Genomic DNA, 19488 nt, shown 5'->3' on the forward strand with positions numbered 1-19488 from the left:
AGAGGTTTCTTGACAGATCGGAAATGCCGGTTTTCAGCGCATGCACTTCGTATGCCTGAAGCCGGCACTTGCGAGGTCCCTACGGGCGTGTACACAGCTCGTACGCACCCGTAGGCATTGGAAAATACGGGCCATTACTTTATAATATATTCCCAGTTCTGATCTTAGCTCTACTTATCAGGTACATTTGTTAATAATAGAATAGGTACATTTGTTAATAATAGAATAGGAGAAAAAAAAATTCAAATTTGTAATTTTACACATTTTAATTTTACTAATATAGTTCATTCAAAATGTAATTTTCAAGACCTTTCTAGTGAGAGAAATAAGGCTCATCAGATTATTTTACTTAACATCTCTAAACAAAATATTCAGTCCTCACCTCTATCCTATTTATAATCATACCAACCAGTTCTATATATGTAACTATGCTACCAAAGTAATCAAATCCAACTAAGTGTATTTGGCATACATGAAGTAAGGAGCAGTAGATACCATTGGCTTTGTGGTCACGGGCTTCCCATGGTATCTGCTACTCGACCTTACTTGGGATGCAGGGTAGAATAAGGAAGGATTGTCTGGATTAGGGGATCCTTTCCCCAGACTTTAATCCTTCATTGACGAAGTTTTTAGCTCCCTCAGGATGATTAAGATCGATGAAAGTGGCATCTATAAACAAAGGTAGAGCAATGTTGGATCAAAATAAGTCAGGTCTCTCTCATTCTGCCTTTGGCTATAGGACTGTGGCTTAAGATTCTCAAGACTCCAAATGTATGAAATGCATATGTAAGCTCCATCCATAATGCAACATAATTACTATGTTATGCCCACAGTGGTGCACTTTTTTGTCATCCTCACCCCATATTTCTGATACGATATTGCATCAAGATGAGTATTAAATTTATTTTGTGACTCTCAGATATTTCACTAAGTTTTATTTACATTGGTGAGGTATTATGGTTAATGGACGGGCCACGTTGTCCACATGCCCGATACGAGACTCCCAAAACAAGCGCTCTACTCAGAGCTCCGACACGGCAAGAGAGCCCCAGGTGGGCAGAGGAAACGCATCAAGGACACCCTCAAAGCTTCCTTGAAAAAGTGTAACATCCCCACCAACACCTGGGAATCCCTGGCTCAAGACGGCACAAAGTGGAGGAGAAGCATCTGGGAAGGTGCCGAACACCTCGAGTTTCTTCGCCGGGAGCAAGCGGAAGCCAAGCACAAACAGCGGAAGGAGCGCACGTCAACCCAAGCACCCCACCCACCCGCCCCTTCGACCACCGTCTGCCCCACCTGTGACAGAGACTGTAGATCCCGCATTGGACTTATCAGTCACCTGAGAACTCATTTTTAGTGTGGAAGCAAGTCATCCTCAGTTCCGAGGGACTGCCTAAGAAGAAGATTATGGTTATCAGTCCTAATTACATATGGTCTCGCCAGTTAGATCATGCAATGCTGTAGCACTTCAGTTCAAGTGGTTGCGTGCAGAAGCCTGTTGTCAGCAAAAGAAGCTTTGTAAAATGTAACAATGTCCCTCCTCTGCCTGCCGATGTTATTTAGAATTGCGCAGGTTTGAATTCAGATAACATCAATAAACTGTTCAACCTTTCAGTTAGTAGTTTATGAGTTAATCTAACGTATTACTACTTTGCAACATACCCAGGGCTCCTTGCATTGATCGTTTTCTTACAAAATATCCTACTGTATCTTTACACCTCTGTGTTCTTTTGTTGCATACTCTCAGAAGCTAATTGCAATCTTAAATATCGAAGCATTATAATTGTGATGCTATCTCGCTCAATGATAAAAAGACTTGCATTTATATAGCGCCTTCCTCACCCACCAGTACTTCATTCGCTTTACAGCCAATGAAATACTTATTGAAGTGTAGTCACTGTTGTAATGTAGGAAATGCGGCAGCCAATTTGCACACAAAAAGCAATGTGATAATGACCGGATAATCTGTTTTAGTGATGTTGATTGAGGGATAAATATTGGCCAGGACACTGGGGATAACTCCCCTGCTCTTCTTCAAAATAGTGCCGTGGGATCTTTTATGTCCCCCTGAGAGGACGTTGGTTTAACGTCTCATCCAAAAGACGGCACCTGCAACAGTACAGCACTCCCTCAGCACTGCACTGGAGTGTTAGCCTAGATTTTTGTGCTCAAGTCTCTGGAGTGGGACTTGAACCCACAGTCTTCTGACTTTGAGGTGAATGACTGCTTTATAAACTAATTATTCAGCTAATTTATACTGAAAACATTAACCTCCCAGACCATATACAACCTGTTCCTCCTGACACTCGTATCTGCTGAAAGAGGGCTGACCTGGAACCACAGTGGTAGTGGGTGGGGAGGGTATATTCCTGCCCAGGGCAAATTTTGAGTCGGGTTTTCCTGTGCATGTGAGAATCCTATGGTCTCTGGAAGCCCTGGCACTTAGTTGATATAGTCGTGGCCACTGTTCTATAGTGATTGAATAAGTTACATTCTGTTTTTAATTACATGGGATTTCAAGGTTTATACCAGTGTTTTGGGATTGTATTCTTCAATTCTGTCGATTTATAATTAGGCCAATTGGTTAATGGTAACAGAAAAAGTCAAATTCTAGTTTTATTGCAGCATTTTGGAGACCGCAGTCTGTGATTCCACCCATTTTTTTCATGAAACCTGCAAATCAGTGGCCTTGTCTATAGTACAATATGTACAGTGAATGATTTTCTATAAATTACTATTCTAACACATCAGTGTACACTTACCATTGAGTTAGAATGGGTGTGAGAGAGAGCCATAACAAAGTAATGATACAAATCCCCTCTAGGTGCTTTCACTAACAAATTATTCTATCTTCGGTTTATATTATGTAAATTTTATAAAAAGTAAAACTCTAATCAGGGCGTATGTTTAATACACTGTACAGTTGTACAGTCAGACATACATCAGTCAGGAAACCAAATAATGCAATAATCATAATCATAGAATCATAGAAGATTACGGCATAGAAGGAGGCCATCCGGCCCATCATATCTATGCCGGCTTAAAAAGAGCTCTCCAACCTAATCCCACTTTCCAGCTCTTGGTCCATAACCTTGCAGGTTACAGCACTTCAAGTGCATATCCAAGTACTTTTTAAATGCAATGAGGGTTTCTGCCTCTACCACCCTTTCAGGCAGTGAGTTCCAAACCCCCACCACTCTCTGGGTGAAAACATTTCTCCTCAACTCCCCTCTAATCCTTCTACCAATTACTTTAAATCTGTGCCCTTTGGTTATTGACCTCTCTGCTAAGGGAAATAGGTCATTCCTATCCACTCTATCTAGGCCCGTCATAATTTTATACACACCAAGTAAATCTCTCCTCAGCCTCCTCTGTTCCAAAGAAAGCAACCCCAGCCTATCCAATCTTTCCTCATAGTTAAAATTCTCCAGTCCTGGCAACATCCTCGTAAATCTCCTCTGTACCCTCTCCAGTGCAATCACATCTTTTCTGTAATGTGGTGGCCAGAGCTTCTCTTAATAGCCTGGGATACATTTCATCTGGACCTGGTGAATTATCTACTTTCAAAGATGCTAAGCCCCTTAATATTTCCTCCCTCGCTTTGTTTATCTCATCTAACACTCTTCCTCATTAACTGCAATGTCTACATCACACCCTCTTGTGTGAAGACAGACGCAAAGTATTCATTAAGAACGATACCCACATCTTCTGCCTCCACACACTGGTTACCTTTTTACACTCTAATTGGCCCTATTCTTTCCTTAGTTATCCTCTTGCTCTTTATGTATTTATAAAACATCTTTGGGTTTTCCTTGGTTTTACTTGCCAATATTTTTTCATGTCCTCTGTTTGCTTTCCTAATTTCCTTTTTAATTTCACCCCTGCACTTTCTATACTCCTCTAGGCTTTCTGCAGTATTGAGCTCTCGGTATCTGACAAAAGCTTCCATTTTTTTCCTTACCCTACCCTGTATGCTCCTTGACATCCTGGGGGCTCTAGATTTGGGAGTCCCACCCTTTTTCTTTGTGGGAACATATTTGCTCTGAACCCTCACTATCTCCTCCTTGAATGTCTCCCTCTGCTCTGACATTGATTTACCTTAAAGTAGCTGTTTCCAGTCCACTTTTGCTAAATCGCATCTCAGCTTAGCAAAATTAGCCTTTCCCGAAGAACTTTTGCTCCTGGTCTATCTTTGTCCTTTTTCCATAACTACGCTAAATCTAACTGAATTATGATCACTACTACCAATACGCTCTCCCACTGATTCCCCTTCCACCTGCTCACTTTCATTCCCTAAAACTAAGTCCAGAATTGCCCTCTCTCTTACAAAAGAAAACACGGCAGATGCTGGAAATCTGAAATAAAAACAGAAAATGCTGGAGACACACAGCAGGTCAGGCAGCATCTGTGAAGAAACAGAGTTAACGTTTCAGGTCGATGACCTTTCGTCAGAACTGGAAAAAAGCAGGAAATGGAACAGATTTTAAAGCAAGTTTGTTCTTTCATCCCCTCCCCCATTTCCCAGCCCCTAAAAAAACACCCCACCAGCCTCCACATTCAACGGATCATCCTCCGCCATTTCCGCCACCTCCAGCGTGATCCCACCACCAAACGCATCTTCCCCTCACCTCCCCTTTCAGCATTCCATAGGGATCGCTCCCTCCGTGACACCCTAGTCCACTCCTCTATCACCCCCAGCACCTCTTCCCCTTCGCCCGGCACCTTCCCGTGCAAGTGCAGGAGATGCAACACATGCCCTTATACCACTCCCCTTCCCACTGTCTAGGGCCCCAAACACCGCTTCCAGGTGAAACAGCGATTTACTTGTACTTCTTGCAATTTAGTATACTGTATTCGCTGCTCACGATGTGGTCTCCTCTACATTGGGGAGACCAAATGCAGATTGGGTGATTGCTTTGCGGAACACCTCTGTTCAGCCCGTAAGGGGGACCCCGAGCTTCCAGTCACTTGTCACTTTAATTCTTCGCACCACTCCCACTCAGACCTCACCATCCTCGGCCTCTTGCATTGTTCCATGGAAGCTCAGCGTAAGCTCGAGGAACAGCACCTCATCTTTCGATTAGGCACTTTACAGCCCTCTGGACTCAACATAGAGTTCAACAATTTCAGATCATAACCCCGGCCCCTATCATATATATATTTTTATCCACACTTTTTGTTTGTGCCTTTTTTTCTTCTCTCCCACATGGCAGCTGTCTTTCATTCTGCCAGCGCAATTCACACTTCATCTAGAGCCATCCTTTGTTTCTTAACCTGTCCCATTACCATCTCCTTTAGCCTTGAATATCTTTTAATGTCTCTTTACTTCTCCTGCCTTCCATCCTATCACAGACCTTCCCTTTTGTTCTTTCATCCCCTCCCCCATTTCCCAGCCCCTAAACTTGCTTTAAAATCTGTTCCATTTCCTGCTTTTTCCAGTTCTGACGAAAGGTCATCGACCTGAAACGTTAACTCTGTTTCCCTCTTCACAGATGCTGCCTGACCTGCTGAGTATCTCCAGCATTTTCTGTTTTTATTACTGCCCCCTCTCTTGTTGGGCTTGCTACATGCTGGCTAAAAAAATTCTCTTGAATGCATTTTAAGAATTCTGCGCCCTCTATACCTTTTACACTGATTCTATCCCAGTTAATATTAGGGTAGTCAAAATCCCTAACTATTACTGCCGTATTGTTTTTGCACTTCTCAGAAATTTGCCTATATATTTGCTCTTCTATCTCCCTCTGACTATTTGGAGGTCTATAGTACACTCCGAGCAGTGTGATTGCCCCTTTTTTGTTATTCAGTTCAACCGATATGGTGTCATTTGATGATCCTTCTAACATAGCATCCTTCCTCACAGCTGTAATTGTTTCTTTAACCAATATTACAATACTATAATGTTTACAGTAGATAGTCAGTTTGGCTCAGAAGTAGCACTCTCGCCTCTGAGTCAGAGGTTGTGGATTTTAAGCCCTGCACCAGGACTGGAGCATCCTTCAGTGCTGTATTGATGGAGTGCTGCATTGTAGTAGGTGCTGTCTTCAAGGTGAGATGTTAAACCAAAGCCCCACCTGCTTGTACAGGTGGGCGTAAAGCATTCCATGGTGTTTTTCGAAGAACAGCAGGGCGTTCTGGCTAACTTTCATCCCGAACCAGTAGCACTACAAGCAGATTAACTGGTCATTCATCTCATTGCCCTGCTCTTCTTCTCTTTTCTTCTTAGGCAGTCCCTTGGAACCGAGGATGACTTGCTTCCACACTAAAAATGAGTTCTCATTTGATGAGTCCAATGCGGGGCCTACAGTCTCTGTCACAGGTGGGGCAGGCGATGGTTGAAGGGGCGGGTGGGTGGGGTGCTTGAGTTGACGTGCGCTCCTTCTGCTGTTTGCGCTTGGCTTCCGCTTGCTCCTGGCGAAGAGACTCGAGGCATTCGGCGCCTTCCCGGATGCTTCTCCTCCACTTTGTGTGGTGTTGGGCCAGGGATTCCCAGGTGTCGGTGGGGATGTTGCACTTTTTCAAGGAGGCTTTGAGGTGTCCTTGCTGTGGGGAAACTGGCTGCCACCTTAACCAACAAAGCAATGCTGGCTATACTTCAAAAGTTAAGTGAAGCACTTAGGAATGTATTGATGATATTAAAGATGTTATGGAAATTTAATTTCCTTTTTATTATATGGTAGAGAATATTTTTTTAATTCAATAATTTTTTGATAAGAGAATTATAACCGTTTATTTAATTAATAGTGCATTTAAAGTATACTGCATGATAACTTTGGGAAAGTCATTAATTGTTGAGTTGTGTTCAATAAGTAAAAGAAAGGACCCTATATGTGATATGTTAGAATTTTCAAGAGATTCCACGATTGTAGCAATATTACCAGGATATGACAACATTAGGATCTGTTACTTAAGATCCGTCTCAAGTTCTCCAGTGTTGAAGGAGAACTATCCTCCCAGTTATTTATGTGTTTTTTCTCACCTGCCCAAACGCAGAGAGGAAAATAGCCGAGGGTATTGACTGACCATGATTTCTACCCCAGCAGCTTGCTCTCCTGTTACACCAGGCGTTCCATAATTAGAGTGAAAAATGCCCATCATTGTAGCAGTACATTTAGGGCTGAAGAGCCAAAGACTTAAGCTCAAATATCTGAATCCTCCAGTATTATCTTATAAGTTGGCACAGAAAGCCTGTTTAAAAAAAAAATAACAGAGATGGGAAACAGAGCGCCGTGGGGATACCACGTTAAATTTGGCATGCAAAAAAATAATAATTTTGCTGGTGATAACACTGACAAGACTGGCACAGCTGGTGTATTGGTGCAGGCTGGTTCTGTCGGCCGCAGTGTGTTTTGTTATTTGTTGGGAGCAGTTGTTGGGGTGTGCACGGTCCAGACAACAGATATATATATATACACACACGCCGCTTTCATTTTGATAATGGTCGGGCTGCACATTCATGCACTGGATTTTTTTTTTGGTTTGTTGTTCAATTGACTTCTATATATCTGCAAACGGGTGGGGTAGAGAGAGAGAGATGATGATGCTCCGAGTTGTTAGTGAGCTGTCTGTCACTCTGGTGGTTACAGGTGCCACGCGCGCACGCGCCCCAGCCCAGGAATCGCGCGCGCCGGAGGTGGGTGTGCGGCGGCGGGGGGCGCGCACGCGTGCAGTGCGGTGCGCGCGCCCTCGCATGGTCCTGGGCGGAGCGCGCGCCGCCGCCGCCTCCCTCCCTCTGGTGCGCACGCACGCGCACGCGCGCCCGGAGCTGCTGTCGGCGGCGCGCCTCCTGCTGCCGCTGCTCAGTTGTGGATTGAAAGAATGTTAGAGACAGCGAAGGAGATAGAGCTCGGGATAAACACAGGAGGTAGGATGACTTTTATTCCACCCCCCCCCCCCCCACCCCCTATATAACCCATAATAAAATATTTTAGATTAGGGAAATGATCACATATTTCTGAAACTGTTTTTTTTTTCTTTTTAATGAAATGCCTGCCAGATAATATTGAGTGTGAATCCTCTCTGAAGAGAGCAAAGCTGAGAGGTCCAGAGAGATTCAGGTATGGGACAGAGCGTGTGGAAATGATGCTTTCCCATCCCGTTTTAGCCGAAGTTTTTTTGTTGTTGCTTTTTAATTAAAAAAAATAATGCACGGAGTTCCACTGAAAACGTTTACAAACGTTAATAGTATCTGTCAAACATTTGATTGCAGAATGAGTAAACCCTCATCATCTGAGTGAGGTAAACTTGTGCTGCTACTGCCAACCTCGTCGTATTTTTAAATACATTTCGCTTGATGTACAAAGTAGGCAATTTTTTTGAAAGCTTGGACTGTATTCTGAATGAACGTGTGTGTAGGTTCATTCTAGCGGAGGCGATATAAATATCCTGCTTGTATGTCTAGGGTTTTTTTGTATGCAAAAGTTTCACTGCAGGGAAAAAGCATTTCATTTTAATAGTTCGTTAAATTGGTTCAAATCATGAAAGCCTCAGGGAAGAGTCAGCGATGTCATCGGCATTTCAAATAGCGAACCAAAAACGTTAGACACTTGCTGCTCTTGCCTTTTTTTTGTGGGTGAGCCAGTTTTGTGAAATACATCGCAGCTATTGCACAAGGGGCATCTTTCTCGGAATTAAAGCATCCTTGTCATCTTGCTCTGAAATGAAAAGGACGTCGGTGCTTTGCTAGTTTGTTTTCACCCTTTGCCTATTTGTCTATGCGAGTTTCTGTTGGGATCAGTTGTAATCATTAGAAAGAGGAGGTATTAGTTAGATGGATATAGATATTTATTTTGAAGATAATTTTTAATTATATTTTTATCATTGTGAAAATAACTGATCTACATCTTCTGTGATATTCTAACTTTGAGCTGTTGACTTTTTATACCCGAAGCTGAAACAGTCACGCTGATTTAAACTCCCATTTTAACTCTCTAAGTACTTTTTAATGTTTTCAGTGGATGTGTCATTTATCACAATGCACGAAGTGTATTTATATAATAGAACTTGTTTCCCTAAAAGAAACTGTATATATTTCCTTTTCAGTTTTTTATTTATTGTTTTTATCATTGGGTAGGTATTTTGAAGTCTTCATAGTCAGAGGGGGGAAAAAGCAAACATTTGTTCAGGGATCTCCCTCAGGATTCTTTGCCCTGTACATTCCAATCTGACTCAGGTCATCGGGAAGAGTTGCTGAGCAGAGGCAGGGAGAGGAATTGGGAGGAGGGAGGTCAACATGTATCTCACGCAAACTTCCCATTGGCCAGGCAAGACCAGCATTGGCAGAACCTTTGGGCACAGATTCCTATTTCTCTTGAAATGGTGTATGGTGCCAATGGACCTAAAGACTCTTGTGGGGAGGGGGTATTTACACAATCTGGGCAACAGGAATGAATAGTTTGAGGTCTTTTGCTCCAAAATATTTAAGTTGTGTAGTTTTTTCAGCTTGGTGTCCCTCCACTAATTTTGAGTTTTCACTAGTTCCTGTTTCTGAAGATAACCAAAGTCAACTTCCATATCAGAGATGATCCCTTCTCCATTTCCCAGTCATATTCCTAACATTTAACACTTGAGAATACAGCGGAGACACACTCACCCAACACAGTGAATCTCAAGAAATAGGAGTATTCTATCATCGACTGTTTGTTCTTTTACTGGCTCACTTACTACTTCTTTGTACTTAACAACCCACTCTCAAATATCAGGAGGATATATGGTTTTGAAACAAGTGATTTCTGAGAATGCGAATTGGTTCGTGGATTGTTAGTTATGGGGAAAAGTAAGTATGTCCTGTTTTCAATAAGAAAAAAATTCACTCCCTTTGAGGTTTACTGTCACAATCTAAACCCATCAATCAGACAAATTTAATGAACATTCGAGTGTCTTTTATGTCAGAATAGTAGGTCAGAGAGCTGATTAAAGTATGCTGGGGTGTTAATTATGACAATCAATTGATATGTAGTGGCACAACTCTCCAGCACACCTAGAATAAGGACATTTCCCACTATCCCAACCAGTAGGATGATAAAAATTGAAAGATCTGTTTGTGGAATTTCAGTACTCACCAGGTACTAGTAGGTCAGCTAAACTAAAATTAAAACTTAACTTCTAATAATATTACAACAGTCATTTAATAATGTCAGAACAATACATATGCAGTTGAACCTATTGTAGATGCTCTCAAAAGAATCTTCAACCACCCCCTGCTCCATCATGCTTGCACTATACTAAAAAGATTTAAGTCTAGAAATTACTGTTGGCGACATTAACAAACAAATTCTTAACTTACTTAAAACACAGGGTTTTTCTTGCTATCTTAATGCAGGCGTTAACCCATTTATTTTCAGTAGCAGACAGAGGAATGTTAAACGAATAAGTTAAGCGTCTGTTAATTTTGCCAGCAGTAGATTTTCGGTTTTAGAATATAAACAAAATGATGTCATGCTTAAGAGGTCAGAAGATGAGGCAATGGAAGGAAGGTTTGGTTCTCTCAAGATAACATATTCCAAAATTTGTTTGCAGACCTATGTTAGAATTCAAAATATATGAAAGATTTTGTAGGCTACATTTGTATCATTTGGTCAAAAATAATAATTGTATAATTTACAGTATAATCATTCTATGTCACCTTTCTGAATTAGCAGCTGTTTTCATTAGCTGTTCTTTAGTCTTGCTTATGCAGTTTTTTCTGGCATACCTTCTTAAGCAGATGCTTTGCATGATGCGCAACAATTTTACTAACTTCTGCTTACCACTTAATGGCAACCGTTTAAACATCATGATGCTCACCAACACTTCTGAGACGAGACAAAACACATCAGGTCTGTGCTGTAGCATTTGAAAATTTAGAATATCTCTTATTGTTCTGCAGTGTATTATTTTGAACACAAGATCAACACAGAAATTCATTTTTTGGATGAGCTGTTGAATGGAAGTTTATCTGCCTGCTCCAACTGTTCAGCTGGCTGTTCAAAATTCCATAGCACTTTGTATAGTATCCAAGAAAGAGCAAGGAGTTCTCCAGGTGTTCTGGCCAACATTTCCCCCTCAAACCAAACCACCTAAAAACAGGCTGGTCATTCACCTCGCGGATGTTCGTAGGACTTGTTGGCACAGATGGCTGCTTTGTTTGCCTACATACAATCAGTCGCTGCATATCCAAAAGTAATTACATAGGATTACACAGGATATACGGCACAGAAACAGGCCATTCGGCCCACCCAGTCCATGCCAGCATTTATGCTCCACTCGAGCCTCCTCCCGTCTTTCCTCATCTAACTCTATCAGCATAACCCTCTATTCCCTTCTCCCTCATATGCTTTTCTAGTCTCCCCTTAAATGTATCTATACTATTCGCTTCAACCACTCCCTGTGGTAGTGAGTTCCACATTCTCACCACTCTTTGGGTAAAGAAGTTTCTTCTGAATTCCCTATTGAATTTCTTGGTGACTATCTTATATTGATGGCCCCGAGTTATGCTCTTCCCCACAAGTGGAAACATTCTCTCTGTATCCACTCTATCAAAACCTTTCATAATTTTAAAGACCTCTATTAGGTCACCCCTCAGCCTTCTTTTTTCAAGAGAAAAGAGACCCAGCCTGTTCATCCTTTGCTGATATATATACCCTCGCATTTCTGGTATCATTCTTGTAGATCTTCTCTGCACCCTCTCCAGTGCCTCTATATCCTTTTCATAATATGGCGACCAGAACTGTATGCAGTACGCGAAGTGTGGTCTAACCAAGGTTTGATACAGGTTTAGCATAACTTCCCTACTTTTCAATTCTATACCTCTAGAAATAAGCTCTAGTGCTTGGTTTGCTTTTTTATGGCCTTGCTAACCTGTGTCGCAACTTTTAGTGATTTGTGTATTTGTATTCCGAGATCCCTTTGTTCCTCTACCCCACCTAGACTCGCACCCTCCAAGTAATAAGTGACCTCCCTATTCTTCCTACCAAAATGTAATACCTCACATTTATCTGTTGAGCTTCATTTGTCAATGATATGCCCATTCTGCAAGTTTATTAATGTCCTCCTGTAATTTATTGTATGTTGCACTTTGAGATGTTTCAATGTACACGGTGCTATATAAATGCAAGTATCATTATATAATATCAGTAAAATATGATCAAGACTATAGTATCTGCCCAGCACAGGGGTGCAATCCTGGAGGTTTTACATGTATAGGCGAATAAAAGTAAAATGCATGAAGCACTGGGCACTGTGACAATATGGTGGTATACAATTTGTCTATGCTATCAGTCCGAAGTAAAGACGATTTGGTAATAGCTTTATTCACTCATCTCTTGGCACACTGATGGGCACCATCTGGTGCATGTGGAAATAGAAAGCAACCGATGGATTTTTTGATTTGTAGATATTAATTTAAGCACAGAATAGTATAATTTACATAGTAAATAGTATAAGGCTGCATCGTTCTGCCTATGAAGTAACACATCAGCAATGGTTTGTGCAGAAATATTTTTGTTCCTTATATGGACCCGATCGGACATGAATATTTAAAATAGAACACTTGTCCCTCGTTCAACTGTGCACCTCAGAAAATGTTCCCTTAGTGAACAAAATGCCACCAATAAACAGACCTAAAGAAGGTAAATCGAATGACCGCATACTCAAAACCACGACAACAATGACAGAACCAATCATTTACCACTGCTGTCAGATGACACCACATTTTCTATGACATCATTACATCACCATCTGCCACGTTGCTTTAATCTGTGGTGATTCTCACTGTATTCCTGTTTTCTGACCTTCTCTAAGCTGTAACATTCATTGTTTGCCTCAGTGCTCGCACTCTTGCCTTTGAATCAAAAAGTTGTCATTTCAGCTACACTCCAGGGCGTTTGCACAGACTCTCAACTGACGCTTCAGTGCGTTCTGGTAGAAGTACTAGCCAGCATTCTCCTCAGCGATCCCACCTGAAATTGGGTGGGATCGTGGCGGAGATCTAATGCAGGTTACCGCCGCCTCTTGATCCATCCTGTATTTTCCTCCCCCGCCCCAGCCGAGACCAATGCTAGCCTTTCCGTCACCGCCTGTCTCCTGTGGTTGGGATGGGACCTGGCAGATTTCCCTCCCGTCCACCTGTACTACCGATTCCTGGGGCTGGTAGGTGGCAATAACAGTCCTGCAGTGCCCCCATGGAGAGAGAGGGCCTTGTAGACCGGCCCCATAACACATCTGCTGAAAGTCTCAGTCTCACCCAAGGTCTTTAGTAGACATCATCTTTGGGCACTTGGTCCTTTTAAGGTCCCTCACTGGGTCTTCTGATACTGCAGCGGGATTCCTGTCAACATTCTGTTCCTCACACTAGCATGTTCCCTCTTGCTGGCAGGAATCCTGCTGGGAGCCTGCTGTGCATTTCTGATGAGCCTTGACCCAGGGAAATGGGTCAAGATTGGGGCAGATTTGGCAGGGTGGGTGGAAATTTTGCCTGTCTATAACTATACCCTGAAGAAGAGATTCCCAGTCACTGTCTTTCAGAAGAAAGATGAAACTGAGACACGGTCTGTTTGTTCAAATGGATCTGCAAGATCCCATAGCAATATTTGAAGACGAGCAGGGCATGCTTCTTGTGCCCTGACCAATATTTATTCATTAGGCAACACATATTACATGGTGCTTTACCTCATTTGTTGTTTTTTGAGATCTTGCTGTGTGCAAATTGCTGCTGTGTTTACCTACAACTGTGACTAAAGTTCTAGGTTAATTAATTGGCTGAGAGGTATTTTGGGTCATTCTGAGGATCCACAAGGTGCTGTACAAGATTTCTGTTTGTACTCATTGTATGAACAGAAAATATACCAAAGATCCATTGGCTCCAATCCAAGAGCTGGGCCCAGCATCATAAAACACCTGTGATTCCACTATTTAGACATTATTCGCTGACATCCACCTGTAGAATCAGTACTGAACCAAATGTACTGAACACCCCCGATGTGTGTCCTTAAATTATTATAATTGCTGGGCCTTCAACTATGTCAAATTTTATGAATCCCTGTACATATACTAATGCTATTTATGAGACCTTTAGTACTAACTATGTGAATTAGAGTGCATCAGGAACTTGTGTACAAGGGCATTCAGGGACTTCCTAAAATCAATGTAAGCTGCAGGATGAAGGAAATGATTAAGCATAACATGGAAAAGATACTTTCTCTGCCCCGATGTTTGTGTTTTGTAAAACGTATTAAGTTTATTTAATGCTGATTTTATTTAGATTCCTCTGTGCAGCACAGATGGGGAATGGTTGTCATTTTGATGCCAGTGATGTTGTGGTTCTTTATAGGTTTTGCCACACGGAGTGGTTTGAGGCAAAAACCTCAAGATTGCATCTTTTAAGGGAACAGTGGATTAATATTCGAAGGCAGATGGAGAAATAGGGCTATAAGGAGAGAGCGGGACCGATTAGTTTTTGTATTGCTCAAGCAAAAACCTGGCACAAACACGATGGGTCGGTTACCCTCTTCTGTGTTGTAAACTCCCATGGTTCTCTCGTTCTTTGGTTAGTTTCCCTGAGGCTACCATGTGTCTCGCAGTTCACATCAGGGAGCCTGTAGGAGGAAAAACTGCAATGGAAAGCATTGCAGAGGAAAGAGCCAGGAGAAAGAAACACTGTGGTGAGGGACAGCGCATGAGATAGACAGAGAAGCATTGAAAAGAGACACATGGAGTGGTCAGAAGGCAACTGAATAAATATAAGGCAGTGGGTGGGGTTGGCACATATACTGAAACTGTTAAAATTATAGTTCTAGCCAGTGATATCTGAGACCTGCAAAACACTGCTGGTAAACCCATATATATGGTATAAACATTGGTGAATACAGAACTAGTTTGCTAAGGAACAAATGTTATGTTTGGATCAAGATTTGTAGAGACTACTTATGAAATTATCATTTTTTTGGGTAGCATATGTACTGTAATTCATTTATATGCTCCTGCGATAGCTGAATCTATTAATTTTACAAACATTTTCTTCTTGCAGGTTGTTAGTATAAGAATGATTAACTGTGTGTTAGATGTACAGTGATTGGTGTGCTTTGCAATCAGAGCCTAGAGAACTATGAAATATTTGATCCTCATATCATGTTTATGCATCGAATTGCCCTACTAGGATCAGGAATTCTATATGATGGGAGTAAATGCTGAGTGACTAAGATGCTTCAGAATCCTATGGTTGAACAGTTTAGATGGATCACGTTTGTATCTAACTGGCTGCGAAATGCTATTTAATTTTGCAGCACTGTTTAGCTCTTACCTCTGACCATAAAAATAGTCATTTACATCAGACTTTAGATTTCTTTTCATATGGGACCCACAAACAGCTGTTGTTATGATTTTAAATAGGGATTTAATTAACACCCTGTAGATAACAGATATAATGTTGTCAAACATCCTGCAATAAATCTAATTTCAGTCCTTAGTCAAATGAAGTGGTTTATAATCCTTTTACAGCTGATCATTGTTTTAACGGGGGCTTGGATTTTTCTACATTTATATTCATAAAAACTAACAACGTGTATGTGTCTGTGTGAATGCCTTTTTCTTGGATTAGTTTAAATTGTGTTGCAAATACCATGGCACATGACTTAAATTTTTCATGTGCCTTCAAGACATAAATGTCATTATTCCGCTGTTGTCACATTGCATTAAAATACATTAAAAGAAAGGCATACATTTCAATTGAACGAGTGGAGTTAAGTGCGGTGTCATTCAAGCTAATCGGAGTTTGTGGGAGAGGGACTCTACATGAATCAGGCTACGGTGGGGATCTCTGTGTCAGTTTTTTTAGGTGCGGACTGCTATTCAGTAAAGCTAGACTTTTTGAGTCATGTGTTGTATCAGTTGGAGTGACGAGGTGCTGTGTAATTTAGGCTGTATGGTTGGATGGTGGATTGTACCAATTATTTTGATTTGGGGTGGGGATGCTGTGAAAGTCAGACTAATTTAGTAACTGCTAACATTTTTGTTTTGTTAGATGGTGGGAAACATGTAGACGGTTTGCTTTTCAATCCTACTATACCGGAGGTTGATCAAAGCTACAAGGTGACATGGGTTTAATGCACAGATTGAATAAAAAACACTTAGGACAGAGAGGAGGAGAATTCTTTTTACACTGAGGGTTGTGAAGCTTTGGAATACACTATGATTGAAGCAGAGACCATGCCAGCATTTATGAACAGGTTAGATAGGTGGTGGCTGAAGGAGGAGGGAGTAATTGGATAGAGAAACAGGGCGGGGACTTGGGGTTAGGACTACACCTTGTGTGGAGGATAAACGCCAACATGGACTGGTTGGACCAAATGGCCTGTTTCTGTGTTGTAATTTCTATGTAATGTGATTATATAATGTAATTCAAAACAATCATGATTCTCTCCATGTCAGCAAGTCTCTTAGGGGAAGACAGACAGCAGAGTAAAGGATGTTTCCCCAAAAGAAGAAATAACATTTGAGAACAAGTTAGCTGGAATATTTTTGTGCAAGTCCGTAAAGAGCATTATTGGCAAACAAATGGGAGCATGCCACCCGTTCACCCTTTTGATTGGGTAATAGTGTATGGCTCGTATGGCACCTAAAGTAGGGAAGCAAAACTATATTTTCCCCCTCTCCCTTTTTCTCCCACAGGCAGTGACTCATGCTAGTGCCTCATTCAAGTGACTATTCCGCCCCATGTGCTCAGGCAATGGGACCAATTTTAACTTGCCAAAATTAGAGTTAATAAGGTGGTAACAACCATAAAATGTGGTTTTGTAGACTTGCAATTCAGTTAACACTGACAACCTTCCACTGTCATTTAAGGGGTCTTCCCATGGGCTGCTGGAGCACCCACCTGTATAAGGCGGTGGGCCTCTTTACTATGCAAATCAAAGTCCTATGACATAGCTAGGACCTCGATTGCAATTTCAAGCGACATATGGGTGGTGCTGCACACGTTCCGCCCATGTGTCTTGGTGTTGAGCGGCCTAAGCAGTGGTCCTTTTTTAAAATTTAAAAATAAGCAGTGGTCCTTAACGGGACTGCTTCTCGCCACTCGAAAAACAGCCCTATATTTATAGTTATATTTATTGGAGCCAAAATAAGCAGGAGTTAAGACATTAGTGAAGTTGGTACAAAACAGCTGACTGCATGAATGTATTATGAAAACGCATTAAAGTTTAATGTGTTTTTTTCCTCAGAAAGAGCAATGTCTTTGATACATCAGCAACATGAAGTCAGAAAGAGGTTGAGGAACTGTTCTGCTCCATATTTAATCAAAATATGATTATAGTTTAAGGAGAAAATAGCAAAAGTGTTGTCCAATAGAAATTGACACCATTTTAGCCACATAATACACTTTTAGTAGAAAATGCCATACATACACTCACTCACATGATAACAGATATAGGGGTAAATGTATTTCACATATGTATATTAACAAACATCAATCGCTGTTTGGTAACCAAGGATGTAAAGCACTCACAATGATCAAAAAACGCTCACACACACTGCTTTTCATCGTAGCATTTTACCAAGAAACGCACATAATGGTTAAAGTACACATGATATGCGAATATAAGTATTTAGATCACATGCCCAACGATGGTGCCTATTACTCATTTTTTTATTTGCTAATCAGACATGCAATTAGCCACATCTGGATTCTCAATTAGCCACATGTGGCTAATATATTAGACAACAATGCTTTAAATGGATAGTTAATACATCCTGCAAAAGAAGTTCAGCTTAAGGCCACAAGAAAAAAAAAACACACATTTGTAGCCCTCGCGATGAAAAGAAGGAATGAGCATAAATCCAGGCCAGAATTTCCAAGATAATCTGAATCTTGTTGTTTTCATGGGGGTCAGCCAAAAGTGAGCTTTGCTCAAAAGTGATTTTACATGCTAATTCTCAATATTTAAAACAGTGATTAAATGTTGTTAATAAAAGTATGCAAACCTAATGCCAACTGTGATAAAGATTCTGAGAAAGGACATACATTTATTCTGTACGAAATACACACACTGATGAACGCTCATTCTCTCTCACTTGGTCTCTTTCTCTTTCTCCCTCTCGCACACAAAAGGTCAGACATGTTTCATTTGTACTGTTGAATTTGACTGTATTTTTAAGTGATTTCTAATGTGCCTTGGATTGGATTAAATTAGATTGGTTTAGATTGAACTGTAGCAACTGTCTCAACCAGGGGCTCTTTGCCTGTCTCTAAAGAATAGTGTTTCGCACAGTTTACTTCCTCCTCCTTTCTGTGGGTTCACATTGTTTCTACCTTACACTACAAGTAAGGATCGAAAATACAGTACTGTCATAATGGGACAGAGCTAAAAAACACTAGTGGGCGTAGTCTATAGGCCTCCGAACAGTTGCAACTCTGTTGGACGGAGTATCAATCAGGAAATAGTTGAGGCTTGTAATAAGGGAACATCTATAATTATGGGGGATTTTAACTATCATATTAATTGGACAAATCAAATTGGGCAGGGCTGCCTTGAGGATGAGTTCATTGAGCGTATTAGGGATGGGTTTCTTGAGCAGTATGTAACTGAACCGACCAGGGGGCAAGCAACCTTAGATCTGGTCCTGTGTAACGAGACAGGATTAATTAAAAATGTCCTAGTAAAGGATCCCCTTGGAATGAGTGACCTTAACATGGTTGAATTCCATATTCAATTAGAGGGTGAGAAGGTTGGATCTCAAACAAGCATGCTAAGCTTGAATAAAGGAGACTATGAAGGTATGAGAGCGGAATTGAGTAGAGTGGATTGGGAAAATAGATTAAAGGGTAAGACGATACATGATCAGTGGTGTACATTTAAGGAGTTATTTTACAACTTCCAAAAAATATATATTCCACTGAGAAGAAAAGGGTGTAAAAGAAAAGACAGCCATCCGTGGCTAAGTAAAGAAATTAAGGATAGTATTCGACTAAAAACAAGGGCATATAAGGTAGCCAAATCTAGTGGGAGGATAGAGGATTGGGAAAACTTTAAAAGACAGCAAAAAATAACAAAAAGATTGATTAAGAAAGGGAAGATAGATTATGAAAGTAAATTAGCAAAAAATATAAAAACAGATAGTAAGAGTTTTTATAGTTATATAAAAAGAAAAAGGGTGGCTAAAGTAAATGTTGGTCCCTTAGAGGATGAGACCGGGAAATTAATGGTGGGAAATATGGAGATGGCAAAAACACTGAATGAATATTTTATATCAGGCTTTACAGTAGAAGACACTAAGAATATCCCAACACTGGACAAACAGGAGGCTAAAGGGGGGGAGGAGCTAAACACGATCAAAATCACTAAGGAAGTGGTACTCGGTAAAATAATGGGACTCAAGGCGGATAAATCACCTGGACCTGATGGCTTACATCCTAGGGTCTTGAGGGAAGTGGCGGTAGGGATCTTGGATGCATTGGTAATAATTTTCCAAAACTCCCTGGACTCGGCAAAGGTCCCGGCAGACTGGAAAATTGCTAAT

General features: G+C 41.1%; 1 protein-coding gene across 3 annotated transcripts in view; it reads left to right on the plus strand.

The window, feature by feature from the left end:
• Positions 1-7785: 7785 nt before the first annotated feature.
• znf385c (zinc finger protein 385C) overlaps positions 7786-19488 on the plus strand; it is a 688258-nt gene continuing 676555 nt past the window's right edge. For 2 of the 3 annotated variants that reach the window (XM_085966483.1, XM_085966484.1), the window contains exons 1-2: positions 7786-7861; positions 7994-8054. The gene's annotated coding sequence lies outside the window, so the exon portion shown is untranslated. Of the gene's footprint in view, positions 7862-7910; positions 8055-19488 lie in introns of those variants that run through there. The other variant, XM_085966485.1, reaches the window with a different exon arrangement.

This window comes from Somniosus microcephalus, chromosome 24 (genome assembly GCF_052327205.1).
Source record: "Somniosus microcephalus isolate GS21.2 chromosome 24, FLI_Smic_1.0, whole genome shotgun sequence".
Classification (NCBI taxonomy): domain Eukaryota; kingdom Metazoa; phylum Chordata; class Chondrichthyes; order Squaliformes; family Somniosidae; genus Somniosus; species Somniosus microcephalus.